Raw genomic sequence first — 13331 nt, 5'->3', positions numbered from 1 at the left:
CTTGTTACAGCATCTACCAGCATGGGCTAACTGCACTATACTATCCAAACACATGCGGACAGCAATGCCGTTTGCCCTGCAACTTTGACGCAAAGTTATTCCGGCATATCGAGAGTTGGAAAAACAGAGATATGCAAAAGCTCTTGGCATTCATTGTCCACAAGAGTCATTAATCTGGTGAAACTCATCGTTTACACTGATAAAATGACAAATTTAATGCAACTCACTTGACCTTTCTCACCAACTCCAGTCATCAGGGCTTTAAATGTCACTGGCACGGTTGCTCCAAAGGATCCAGATGGAGATCAGCAGGGAGTAGTCACTCTGACACGGATTCACACATCTGCATGCAACAGCATGATGTATGTTATCAGATACAAACCTGTTTCAGATAATAATCTGTACATATCAGAATCTAACATGCAAATGAGAAAATTTGAACTATTCCTCACTTTCATTAGCCACATATGCTACAACTTTTTTTTGCTTTTTTTTTCTCAACAACATTTAAGGAATAGTTCACTAGAAAAAATGTCTCTCATCATTTATTCCATATGGCCATAGTCAATATGTCTTGTGCGCTATATTCCAAGTCTTCTAACGTCATAACGCGATAGCTTGGTGTGATTAACAAACACAAATTTAAGTTGCTATCCATTAATCATTTTTAAGATAAAAAGGTGCATCAACATCATTGACGCCAGCATGGTATTGGTTCTTATGTGCGTAGTGACCACATATGATGCCTCATTGTTTTATTCTGGATGTGAATAGGGGCAAGACATGATCTTTGTTCCTCACACAAAGGTATTGCATTGCTTAAAAAGACATGGAGTATAGTATACATGATAAATGAACTACTTTTATGGTGTTTTTTAATGCTTTGTGTCCTTTTTGGAACTTGACAGATGTGTTCAACATGATGTGCCCTTGTATGGACAGAGCTGTGTAAAGATTCTTCAAAAAAGTCTACTTTTGCATTCCAAGAAAAAAAGAAAAAAAAAAAAAACATATAGGTTTGGCTAAGTAAATAATATATAAATTTACATATACATTTCACACTATCCTTTCTCTCTATTGAACTTTATTTCCTTCTTTCTGCAACTGAATCACTGCCACTTTTCTATTTATCAGTAACAGAGTAGATACACTCATGTTAATCCTCTTTTTTCCTCTCTCAGTCTTTCTTCTCTGAGCCAAATGGGTATCTGAAGCCATTGGGCTGGAACAGCAGTTTGACCGCGGTCACGCCCAGGGGAAGCGGCGACGGCACAGAACCATCTCTCACTGCACACCTGTCATGTGTCTCCCACCACTGAAGAGAAAGAGAGGAAATAAAAAAGGCTGATAGAGTAAGCATAAATTGCATGGAAGAATAGTATTTAAGTACCTGCACTGTAAAATATTGCAATAATAAAACAGAGGTGGTTTATGATACCAGAGGGGGTTATACTATTAATTTGGCAGAAATTAGTTTAGAATTAATTTTGTTTTGAGATTCACATGGGGTCTATCAAGCAATGTTCCAACATTTGCAGTTAATTTACAGTTAAACTAAAATGACAAATTAAATGACAAGATTATTTGAACTGTACAACTCATTCATTATTAGTTAGGTTTGATTACTTGGTCTGAACCCGAGCTCGATTCTACCCCACTGGCCTCTTCTCTGATCCAGCTGGCCATTTTTCATGTTATACTTTGGTATAATTGTACCATTAGAATTTGAACTTGTGCACATTCTGTTTGGACTGTTTGTTTGTCTAAACACTATTATTCAAAGTAAAAAGGGTCATTGGTCATTGGTCAGACAGGCCCCGCAGCATGACCTTCTGAACTTCCAGGGTTAAAGCAGACTTTTGCTTGAAAGGTTTCCAAAAGACCACCAGATTTGCACGACTATAATACTAACACATTTCATCTTAATCCAGGAACATTTTATTCAAACTCACAGTACTTTACCGATTTAACCTTCTAAAATGTACAGAATGCATTTAAATCCACAATTTATACAATACCTAGTCTTGCTAGGTCATTCTGAAAATTGTTTTGAACTGTGGTAACTTGTATAATTGACAAATTAATGATAATAGCCTGATGTACCTCTTAAAATGTGTGTAATGTTTTATCCATGTTGTATAACAAAGGAATTAACCAGTATGATTTGTAACCACGGATTTTCATGTTTTGTTACCTACACATACAATATTAATGAAAGAATGTCAAATTTGGTACGCAAATGCTTGCTTAGTTACATGGAGGAAGCTGATGACAACGAATATCATGTCTCTTGTACCATTCTCAAGGTATAAAAGCTCATGATTAAATATGCACTATATTTGAGCGGGAGATTTGTAAAACAAAGGACCATAAAATCAACTGTCAGAATGGACAGCTCAATCGACCATGTGACTCTGAAAAGTCACTTCTGATTGGCGCAGGATACCTTTGGGGATGCGACCAATTTCAGTTCAAATGATTCCAAACAGGAAGACCATTCGCTCTTCTTTTCTCTTACTATTCCCTCGTGGTCTTGTCTGGATCTCTTTTGAACCAGATCCATGCCATGTGAGGTCCAAGGAAGCTTGGGACTTGAAGTTCCGAGGAAGCCTCTCACTATCTATGGTCCATGAGAGGGCCTCGCTTCAAAGCCAACCTCATCATTCCTACAGACAATAACTATCCGATCTTACAGAGGTCCAAAATATAGACGGAACGAACTTTCGACCAAGAGCCAAGAACCAAGCAACACAAAGATTGCAAGGAAACACCACAACACACAAGTACATCTCCAGTATTGTGCTCAAAGTGCTGGTGTATTAGTTAAATACTTTGGGTAATCCGATAACAAATCGATGTAGACTCAAATAAGGTTAAATGGTTCTTAAGGCATTGTCAACAGACTCTATAATGTTCATTGTCACTGTACTGATCATTTATTTCACATTCTGTCACTCTTCTCACCAACCTGTCACATGTGTATATATATATATATATATATATACATCTATATGCGTTAGATTAGATTTATTTTTTGAATAGTAATAAAGTTTGTCTGTATTCAGAGATGATTGACTTTGTTATATTAATAAATAATCTCATCCTGGTTTCTAAAAGATTTTGCTTCAAAGCAGTGCCAGATATTATTTTCAATAAGCCATGAGAATAATATCAATCAAATAAGTTAATTAATCATAATTCACTTATTAAAGCTAATTCTGAAATTGTGAGCAGATACAACGAGACGATGTATTATGATTTTAATGCTGGATAATTTTATTCAGACAAATAATCTAGTTATTTGTCATTTATCTAATTTATAATGGGTGTCGAACACGACTAATTCCATTACACATTTCATTACCTAATAATGTACAATAAGGACAGTTTAATTTAGTTCACAGCTCATATATTTCAGGACCCTAAATTCCCTTACATATAATGGTGTGAGAATGAGTGCACTTTAACGGTTCCCATCTAATTTCATCATTACCAAATATCCTACATTATTGTCATTATTAGTGGTAGTAACTCAGTCAATTGCATGACGTAGTGTCATGTGCTTTCAACATGGAACCGGCCCAAAAAAAAAACAGCTTTTATTTCATTACTTATAAGACTGGAGTCTTCATTGCATGTGAGACAATTAGCAACCCATTATTTTCACATGCAAATGAGCTTGAGATTTGCCACAAATGTTTGCCAGAAGTTTGCAGCTCTTCACCAGTACTGGTGAACCAGCAGTAAACCTTTGGCAACAATGAAAAATGTATCACAAGTTTGCCGCAAATCTCCTTTGCTTGTGGCAAATTTGTCTTGAACTCTCGATTTTTGTAAGAGAAAACTTATTTAGTACACCTTTAAGATGTGGCCTGGGTAATTTGATCACACATGGTCTAGCGAAATACATAATTTTCTGTTGTGTCATAATATGTGTCTCTTTTGACAACTTGTGTTCGTATTTCAAGAGGAGGATGTCTGAGATCATGACGACAAACATCAATCACTACTTCAGTGTATTACTGCATGATAATAAGGCAGAGAAAACTAAAGAACAAAAAAAAGGCTGTATTCTCCAATTATTCTGTAAATTTATATAAGCAAAACCCTGATGTTTAGAGCAGTATTCTGAGTTTTTAATTTTTTTTATTTTATTTGAGTACCTATATTAACTTCAGATATGTTTACTTCTCATCTGTGTCAGTGCATGTTGATTTAGAGTGAACTTCTTGGCCATGTTTATGTTTTCGCTTTATTTCCTTTCAAACAAGCATGTAACCGACAAAGTTTAAAACGTTTGTTTTGGTGTAGCATTTGAGCATTCTGCATTCATTAAAGCCCAATGTGGTCACCTCTGAATGTGGTGCGGTTCCCTGGTGCACACTCGGTGTGTTTCAACATTCAAAAGGACTTGGGTTCACACTACACAGAAAAAGCTCTAGTGTCAAAGCATCCTAAAACACACTAAAAGAATGGATTTTAATGTCACAGGCAAATACCCAACATTTCTCTCTCTCTTTCTCTCTTTAGTTTCTGATCCTTATACAGTCATGCTGTCAGGGTGACAAAGTGAGCTCATTTTCTAAGGGTCCTGGGAATGGCTGTGGATCATGTAAGGAAAAGGGCGTAGGACACCTATGGCCACGATCACTTCATGTGTGTGTGGGCTGAATGCAGTTCACATTATTACAACAATCAGAGAGCTGGAATTCACTAAGTGGAAAATGGAAACTGCAAATGCACATCTATAGTGTCTTTTTGAATAAAATACCAGGTAATAATTCCATCTGCATGTACTACTGCATAGTGTAAACTATGTTTTTTTTATTTGTTTTTTTTTATGTAAAAATGCTGAAAGTTTTTTGTGAGGGTTAGGTTTAGGGGTAGGGTTACCAAATCATAATTGGTAAAATAAATGACAGAATTTGCATTTTTGGATGAACTGTCCATTTACAGACTAGCAAAGAGAGAGCCTTTGCCTTGTCTTTCTCCCAAATATGATACCATGGACTTGCAAAGATGTAGAGTGGCTAATGAAAGGGTCATATAAAAAGCTGATTTAAGATAAGTTTAACTTTACAACTTTATTACCACATGGGGAAATTAGTAGCTGGGCTCCATTCACAACAGACTTACAAGAGTCAAAACAAACCTATCAAATGCTTATGAATGCACCATCTGAGGCCTGTCAGCATGAGAACACATATAAACTTAGTAAATGAGCACAGCCATGCCAGCAGTAAGGCTCAATTTCACACACAGAAATTTCAACCTCCCACACAGAATATATAACTCTCACTCTACTGTACTTAAAGCAAAAAGAGCTATATAAATCCCTATTTATCAACCAGGCAACATACATTTACACTACTTGTATTACTGATGTGAGAAGGAGTGCTAAAGAAATGAAGAAGCTTAATGGAATCAATAGAGAAAAACATAAACTAGCTAAGTTAGAGGAGAAAACAAGTACTCCTCATTGAATGGAAGGTTTTTTAGCTGAAAAATAAATCTGTTATGATTTTTGGGAAAATCAGTCCAAGATAGATGTCATGGATTCACACAACACCACGCTTGGTCTTCTCAAGTTCAACATAATACAAAACAAATACAAAAGCTACTTGACAAGATCATGTGCATTACAGCACATCCTTACCAATTGATAGGAGATACTACAGAAAACACATCCATCTATCACCCCCTGCAGCAGAGTCATGTCAGATGTGGGAATATATATCAACTTCATGTAAAAAGTCACCTGAGTGTGTCAAAACTTTCATGCCAACAGTCCAGCTGTCAGCAGTTTCATTCTTTGAAGAGTTGCTGACTTTTGTGGCATATTGTTTACTGTCATTTGCATCTAAATAATTACCCCATCAGGACAAGGGGGACTGTATTACAGCTTGTTTTAATTATTCTCTGTCGAGCGCAACTCCAGAATTTAAATTGCAGATTAAGGATTCCCTTGTTTGTCTCTGTGGAGAGCTTTGACATGCATTAAGTTTGCATTGCACACCCGTACAATTTTCTGTCTATACTCCAAAGTAAAATTATGTTTGTAAGGTGACAGCCTGAATCTTAGTTAATATTCAAATATAGACATTAACATTTTGTTTTCGGGAAATTAAACTGTTTTATCTTTCGGTTTTTATGCACATAATAATCAGTAATTTCTTTATTTATTTTGTCAAAATAATCTCAGGTTTTCTGTTTGTGCACTAAAATTGCAGCACTTCAATATAATTTTTGTCTGTCCTGAATTAATAAATATTGTTATTGATAAAACCCAGAAAATGTATTTCTGCTTGTGAAAATTTAAAATCTCCACTTTCACTTACTTTCACATCTGAAAGTGAAACTAAACAGGCATCACGTGTGGATTGGAGATTTATGGTAAAAAAGGACTTAAATATTGATCTGTTTATCACCCACACTTATTACAGTGGTGGCCAAAAATATTGGCACCCTTGGTAAATATGAGCAAAGAAGGCTGTGAAAAAATAATTCTGCATTGTTTATCCTTTTGTATCCTTTCCTATACTTTTGTTATTTCTTTCATTAAAAAAATTCACAAATTCACATTGAACCTTTAATTGAAGTAAAGCAATTGAAAGAGGGGAAATGTCTCATTATTAAATAAATATTTTTGGCCAAGATTTTTGTCACACCTAGAATGTTTTATGAGTAAAATATATCTGAAGTATATTCCCATTCATATTTAATAAAAAAAAAAAAAATGTGTGCACCTGGGTAACTAGGAACATGAAATTGGTAAGCCATGACTTCCTGTTTCACAGGGGTATAAATATGAGGTAACACACAGGCTAAATTCCCTTAATCATCGATCAAAGTGGGTTACACTAAAGAATATAGTTCTGATGTGTGGCAAAAGGTTGTTGAGGTTCACAAAATGGGAAGTGGCTATAAGAAAATAGCCAAAGCATTGAAAATACCCATTTCCTCCATCAGGACAATAATTAACAAGTTCCAATCAACTGGAGATGTTCAGAATTGACCTGGAAGAGGACGTGTGTCTAGAATGTCTCCACGCACAGTGAGGAGGATGGTTCAAGTGACCAAAGAATCTCCAAGGATCACATCTGGAGAATTGCAGAAATGAGTTGGGTCTTGGGGTCAGAAAGTCTATATAAAAAAAAATATATATATATATATATCAGACATCGCCGCAAGTTGTTTGGGAGAGTTTCAAGAAAAAAGCCTCTGCTCTCATAGGACAACAAACTCAAGCGTCTTCAGTTTACTAGACACTACTGGAATTTCAAATGTGATCAGGTTCTATGGTCAGATGAAACAAAAACGAACACCAGAGATGGTTTTGGTGCACACAGAGAATGAAGTACACAACCCACGGTGGAATGTGGTGTAGCATCTTGAATGTTGTGAGGATGTTTTTCTGCCAGAGGTCCTGGACATCTTGTTCAAAAACATGGCATCACAGACTCTATCAAATACTAACAGAATCTAAACCTGGCTGCATCTGCCAGAAAACTTACAATAGGCCCTGGTTGGATCTTCCAGCAGGACAATGATCCAAAACAAACATCAAAATCAACACAAAAATGGTTCAGACCACAAAATCAAGGTTCTGCTATGGCCATCCCAGTCGCCTGACCTGAACCCCATTGAACATTTGTGGGGTGAACTGAAGAGGAGAGTATATATGGACCTCTGAATTTAAAGGATCTGTAGAGATTCTGTATGGACGAATGGTCTCAGATACCTTGCCAGGTGTTCTCCAACCTCATTAGGAATTATAAGAGAAGACTCAGAACTGTTATCTTGGCAAAGGAAGGTTGCAAAAAGTACTAAATAAAAGGGAGCTAATAATTATGGCCAATGCATTTTGGAGAATCGTTTTTTTATTATTTAATAATGAGATATTTGTTATTGTTTCAATTGTTTTACTTCAATTAAAAGTTAGATTTTTGTGACTTTTTTTTTAAATAAAAGATCAAAAGGATAAACAATGCAGATTTGTTTTTGTTTTTTTCAGTCTTCTTGGCTCATATTTAAAAAGGGTGCAGATATTTTTGGCCACAACTGTAGATTACTTGTGAATATATAGATTTAACCACTGGAGTCATATGGATTACTTTTATGTTTCCTTTATGTGAATTTTGGAGCTACAAATTTCTGATCACCATTCAATTGCATTGTAAGGACCAACAGAGCTGAAATATTCTTTTTTAAATCTTAATTTGTGATCTGCAGTAGAAAGAAAGTCATACACATCTGGGATAGCATGAGGGTGATTTTTCGGTGAAATATCCCTTCAAGGGGTGTGGGGATTATTTTGGGGTTACAAACAAACTGACGGGGGCCCCCACACATAGATTTGTTTAGGGCCCCCCAAAAGGCTATAACCGGTACTGGCTGAAACATATAACTAAATGCTTTAAATAGCACAGAGGCACTAATGGGTCAAATCACAATGTGCACAATAATTGTGTCAGAGACTATGTAACATGATAGTATAAAAGAGGTCAAGTTGGTCGGTTTCTAAGAAACCATAATTACTGCTGTAGTAAAGGTAAGTGCACACAAATCTGCATAAATCTAAAGTTAGCAAAGAAAAAACTCTGTTTGCCTTTAAAAGTATAACTGTAAAAACATAAAGTATATAACATTTCTGATATACTTAACAAAAAGTCCTGTAGTCATTCAAACAGGGTGAACGGTGTATTTACATTTTCTTAGTTTTTCCTTAAAGGTGTTTGAACAATTGTTTGAAAATTACAATGGCCCTTATGAGTTTACCAGGTTTCTTACAATAAACACTAATATGACAGGAAACTCTTTGAACACATTCAAATTATAATAAAATGTTTGTGGAAAATAAAATGTTGTTTTGATGTGCATCGAGGATGCAAGTTCATCTGTTGTTAGGGGAAATCCTGTAGCAGCATGTGTTAAGGGATGTGTACTTTATGTTTCCTTTATGTAATTTTTGGAGCTAAAAAGGTCTGATCACCATAAACTTGCATTGCAAGGACCAACAGAGCAGAAATATTCATATTCACTTGTTTGTGACAATGAGTCATGTGAAAATGAGGGGTCAGGATTTGGTAGGTTAGTATGGTCCCATTGGCCCCTGCTGGTAGATGGTGTAATTACACCATTCTGCTGCAATAAGGCATATTTCACCATTGACAGCCATTTCAAATCAGCAGTTAATAATAATACATGTAGTATTATTATTATTATAAGTTTTGTTTTTGCAAGCAACATATAAAAAGAGAATATTTTATCATATTAAAATATCTACTTTTTGGAGGGCTCTTGAAAAAGTCCTGAAATGGACTTATATATATATATATATATATATATATATATATATATATATATATATATATATATGTCCCTGTCTACTGTCTTTCACAGGAGAGTAGTGAAGGACTCAATCTAGGTTTTAAAGACCTCATTGGTTCCCAGTCCCTACACATTAAAAAGTTCCTTGCACCAGTTTACCATAATGATGAGAAGCATTGTCACACACTGACACATATAAATACACCATGTCAAGCTATGCACACTGAGATCCAATATACCAGGATGATGAAGAATATTTACCTTCATCAGAGTTCCAGGGAGAAATCCAAAACTCTTATCACACACAACACTTTAAAAATCCCTCAGTTACAATAACAGTCAGAGGCAAAATTATAAGTGACTGGGACATAGATGGCGTAAACCAGAATGTAATAGATTTTTAGTGAGAAAATTGTGGTTTCTGGTTGCAGGGAAAAAATATTTAGTATGGTTGACAAATCAAACAAAAAAAAAAACTCCACAACTCCCACTTTTAAAAGCTATAAAATAGGGCTGGATATATATCAATATATATCGTGATAAAAAATATTTATCGATATTTACTGCGTATCGCTAAAACACAAGGCTGCGTTTCCACTGGGGCGGACAAAATCCGCTCACAGCGCTAGGAGAGAGCTTGCTCCGCACCACTGCCAATCCTAAAATCTACCTTGCGAGCATGACGCTTGGCTTTCATAGGAATTAATTGAAAATGCACCCAGCTTCGATCACAATGCGCCAGTGGTAAAGTAGGGTCAGACTGGATAAACTTGCTAATGCTAGCTGCCTTGCTAACAATCAGGTTACGTCAGACACCGGATTTATTCCATCCGTACCGCAAGACTTCATGACAACGGTTGCACCCTCTCATCGTCTCTAGTGAATAGCGTGACAGTGAACAGTGATGTGAACAACAGCTCTGATATTTCTGCGCTGTAATCTTGAATAATGTTCTCTTACAAACATGCATCATTTCTGCCCTGTCCTTGCCTCTTTTCCCTGCATGTGTGTAGACATGAAGCGCATGTGGTTTCAAAGCACCTTTTAGACCAAAACGTATTTCCCTTCTAAACGTATCTTTATTAATCAGCATGTTACGAGCCTTTAATAATAAACAAATCTATTTCTGTTCTAATTTTGTGAAAATGAATTAGATGTCTGGAATGGATAACGAAAGACTAAAATTACTAGTTGGTAGACTAGTCTCTCACTTTAATGAAAATATACAAATGTGTTTTACATTTAAAAACATTTTTTTTCAAAATTTCCTCTCGGGACACCCCTGAACCCACTTTCAGCATCATTCCACAGTCACAAGAGCTTCTATGCCCCATACTTGGGTATCTGAATCTAAAGAAATATAAAAAATATTTCATTTTAATGTAAAAATATCCCAACAAATACTGGACTGATGTGACTATGCTTCAGAACAAGCAGATGATCTTTTAACATTCATTTTCAATTGATAAACTATAAAATACTTTAATATTTTGGTAAAAGATCCCGCAGACCCCACTGCTTTGGCCATCTCTGGACCCTCTGAACAGTCTATTTTGACTGTTTAGAATAAATGTTTTCTTTTTTTTTCGTCAATTTTGAAATAAAAAAGAAAGTGCAATGTGTAAATTATATATAGTGTATATTGTGATAAATATTGATATCGAACAATATGAAAAAGATTATCGTGATAACAATTTTGGCCATATCGCCCAGCCCTACTATAAAACTGCCCCCTCTTCCTGAAGCTTCTCTAATACAAATAAACAGTCTATCAAAGTACTTATACTTCACTCAAAAATGAAAAATTCTCTCACCATATACTCAGCCTCATGCCATCCCAGATGTGTATGACTTACTTTTTTCTGCAGAACACAAAGATTTTTAGAAGAATATCTCACCTCTGTAGGTCCATGTAATGGAAGTGAATTGTAACCAAAATGTTGACACACCAAATGGAACATGAAGGCTGCATGAAAGTAATCCATAAGACTCCATTAGATAAATCCATGTCTTTTGAAGCAATCTAATCAATTTTGTGCGTGAACAGACCAAATATTACAAATTTTTCACTGTACATCTTGCCATTGCATTCTGAAGGCACAATCATGATTTCAAGCTGGATTACACTTTCTAGTGCATGACACATGAGCAGAGCATTAGATAGTGCTAGAAAGTGTATTCAAGCTTAATATCATGATTGTGCCTTGAGACTGCAATGGCAAGATATAGTGTGAAAAATGTGTAATATTTTGGTCTGTTCTCACCCAAAACCAATTAGATTGCTTCAGAAGACATGGATTAAAACACTGACGTTTTATGGATTACTTTTATGCTTCCTTTATGTGCTTTTTGGAGCTTGAAAATGTTTTCACCATTCACTTGCATTGTATTGGACCTACAGAGCTGAAATATTCTTCAAAAACATGGTCTGTGTTCTGCAGAAGACAGAAAGTCACACACATCTGGGATGGCATGAGGGTGAACTAATCCTTTAAGAAGAGCAAAGCAAAGGGTCTCTCTTGAGCGCCGATATACCTCTGATCAATGAAAAAAGGTCAATGAGAGTTGGCAGCCGGTATTTGCATGTCCCGCCCCCGGACATACGGGAATTTAACGGCGCAAATACGGGAGTTCATTCAGAAAATTTCTTCGGAGCCGATGGTCTGTCTGCAGTTTGCTGCGAGTTACACACCACTTTAAACGTTCCTGTTTCCTCTGACGATCTGCATGCTGTTGGATCTTGATGGCGCACAACAGCGGCTTTCTCCTTCACATTGCACGGCGTGCATTGTTGCCCTTGAGCGCTTCGACAGCGCAGACACACACAAACACTGTGTATTAAAAGAGTAAATTCCTATTAAAAGAGTAATTTCTCTAAAAGAGCAAAACACAGCCGCGTTGAACGTCCTTTTCAGGACGCGTCTTTTTCAAGATGCCCTTCCGCCCCTGTGTTGTTCCTGGATGCGGTAGAGTGCTCTCCGCTTCAGACGGCCACAGGCGCTGTCTCGTGTGTTTGGGCCGCGATCACACCGAGGCGGCTTTTGTGGATGGCTCATGTTCTCACTGCGAGAACATGACCATGACCACGTTGCGGTCGCGGCTTGCTTTCAACAGAAAGTTACAAGTTCAACAGAAAGCAAGCCACCCCAGCTGCACCCCGCATTGCTTCTTCATCCCACGGGATTGAGGACGATGCAGTTGGTGCTGGGGGCGATTTGGGGGCGGCAGCGGGTGCAGTTTCGCCGGGTAGACCCTGCGAATCTTCCTGTTCCCCGACACGCTCGCTGGTCCCCGTCTACGCTCGCGGCGATAGCGGCTCGCCTCACGGCCCGGCTGTCTATCCTCCCGAGCCTGAAGCAGATGAGCTCGCCGCTGCATCGGAGAGTGCGATGTCTAATGCCGATGACTCCCCTGGACTGCTGCCTTCGGGCCAGCAGGCCCAGGCTGAGGCCGACGCTCAGATGTCTGACATGCTTTCCCGGGCCGCCGTGAGCGTGGGCTTGGATTGGAACCCTCCAGCCTCCCCACAGCCTTCACGGTTGGATGACTGGTTCCTGGGGGCAACGCGCCGTTCGCGGCCTCGCATCCCCCCGATCCCGTTTTTCCCGGAGGTGCATGACGAGCTGACGTCTACGTGGAGAGCCCTGCTCTCCGCCCGTCTAGGTGCCACCCGCTCCACCCTCGACGGCGGAGAGCGCCACGGATACGGGGTGATTCCCCAGGTCGATAGGGCAGTTGCGTACCATCTATGCCCCGGTAGCCCTACCTCCTGGCGTGGCCACCCCGTACTCCCATCCAAGCCCTGTAGGACAACATCCTCGCTCAACGCGAAGGCCTACAGTGCGGCTGGACACGCTGCCTCCGCCCTGCATGCGATGGCCCTCCTGCAAGTCCACCAGGCCAAAGCACTCAGAAACATGCACGGGGGTGGACCTGATCCTGATGTGCTGCAGGAACTGTGCTCAGCGACCGACCTCGCCTTGAGAGCGACAAAGGCCACA

At 38.2% G+C, this 13331-nt stretch overlaps 1 long non-coding RNA gene across 1 annotated transcript; it reads right to left on the bottom strand.

The window, feature by feature from the left end:
- Window positions 1–244: 244 nt before the first annotated feature.
- Window positions 245–5700, bottom strand: LOC127620390 (uncharacterized). Its single transcript, XR_007967700.1, has 3 exons — window positions 5657–5700; window positions 1150–1315; window positions 245–343 (listed from the first exon to the last, which is right to left on the bottom strand). It is a non-coding gene; the product is annotated as an uncharacterized LOC127620390 (long non-coding RNA).
- Between the last annotated feature and the right edge of the window lie 7631 nt (window positions 5701–13331).

Source organism: Xyrauchen texanus, chromosome 26, assembly GCF_025860055.1.
Source record: "Xyrauchen texanus isolate HMW12.3.18 chromosome 26, RBS_HiC_50CHRs, whole genome shotgun sequence".
NCBI lineage: Eukaryota > Metazoa > Chordata > Actinopteri > Cypriniformes > Catostomidae > Xyrauchen > Xyrauchen texanus.
Note: the sequence above shows the minus strand (reverse complement) of the source record. Positions and strands in the feature narration are given on the sequence as shown.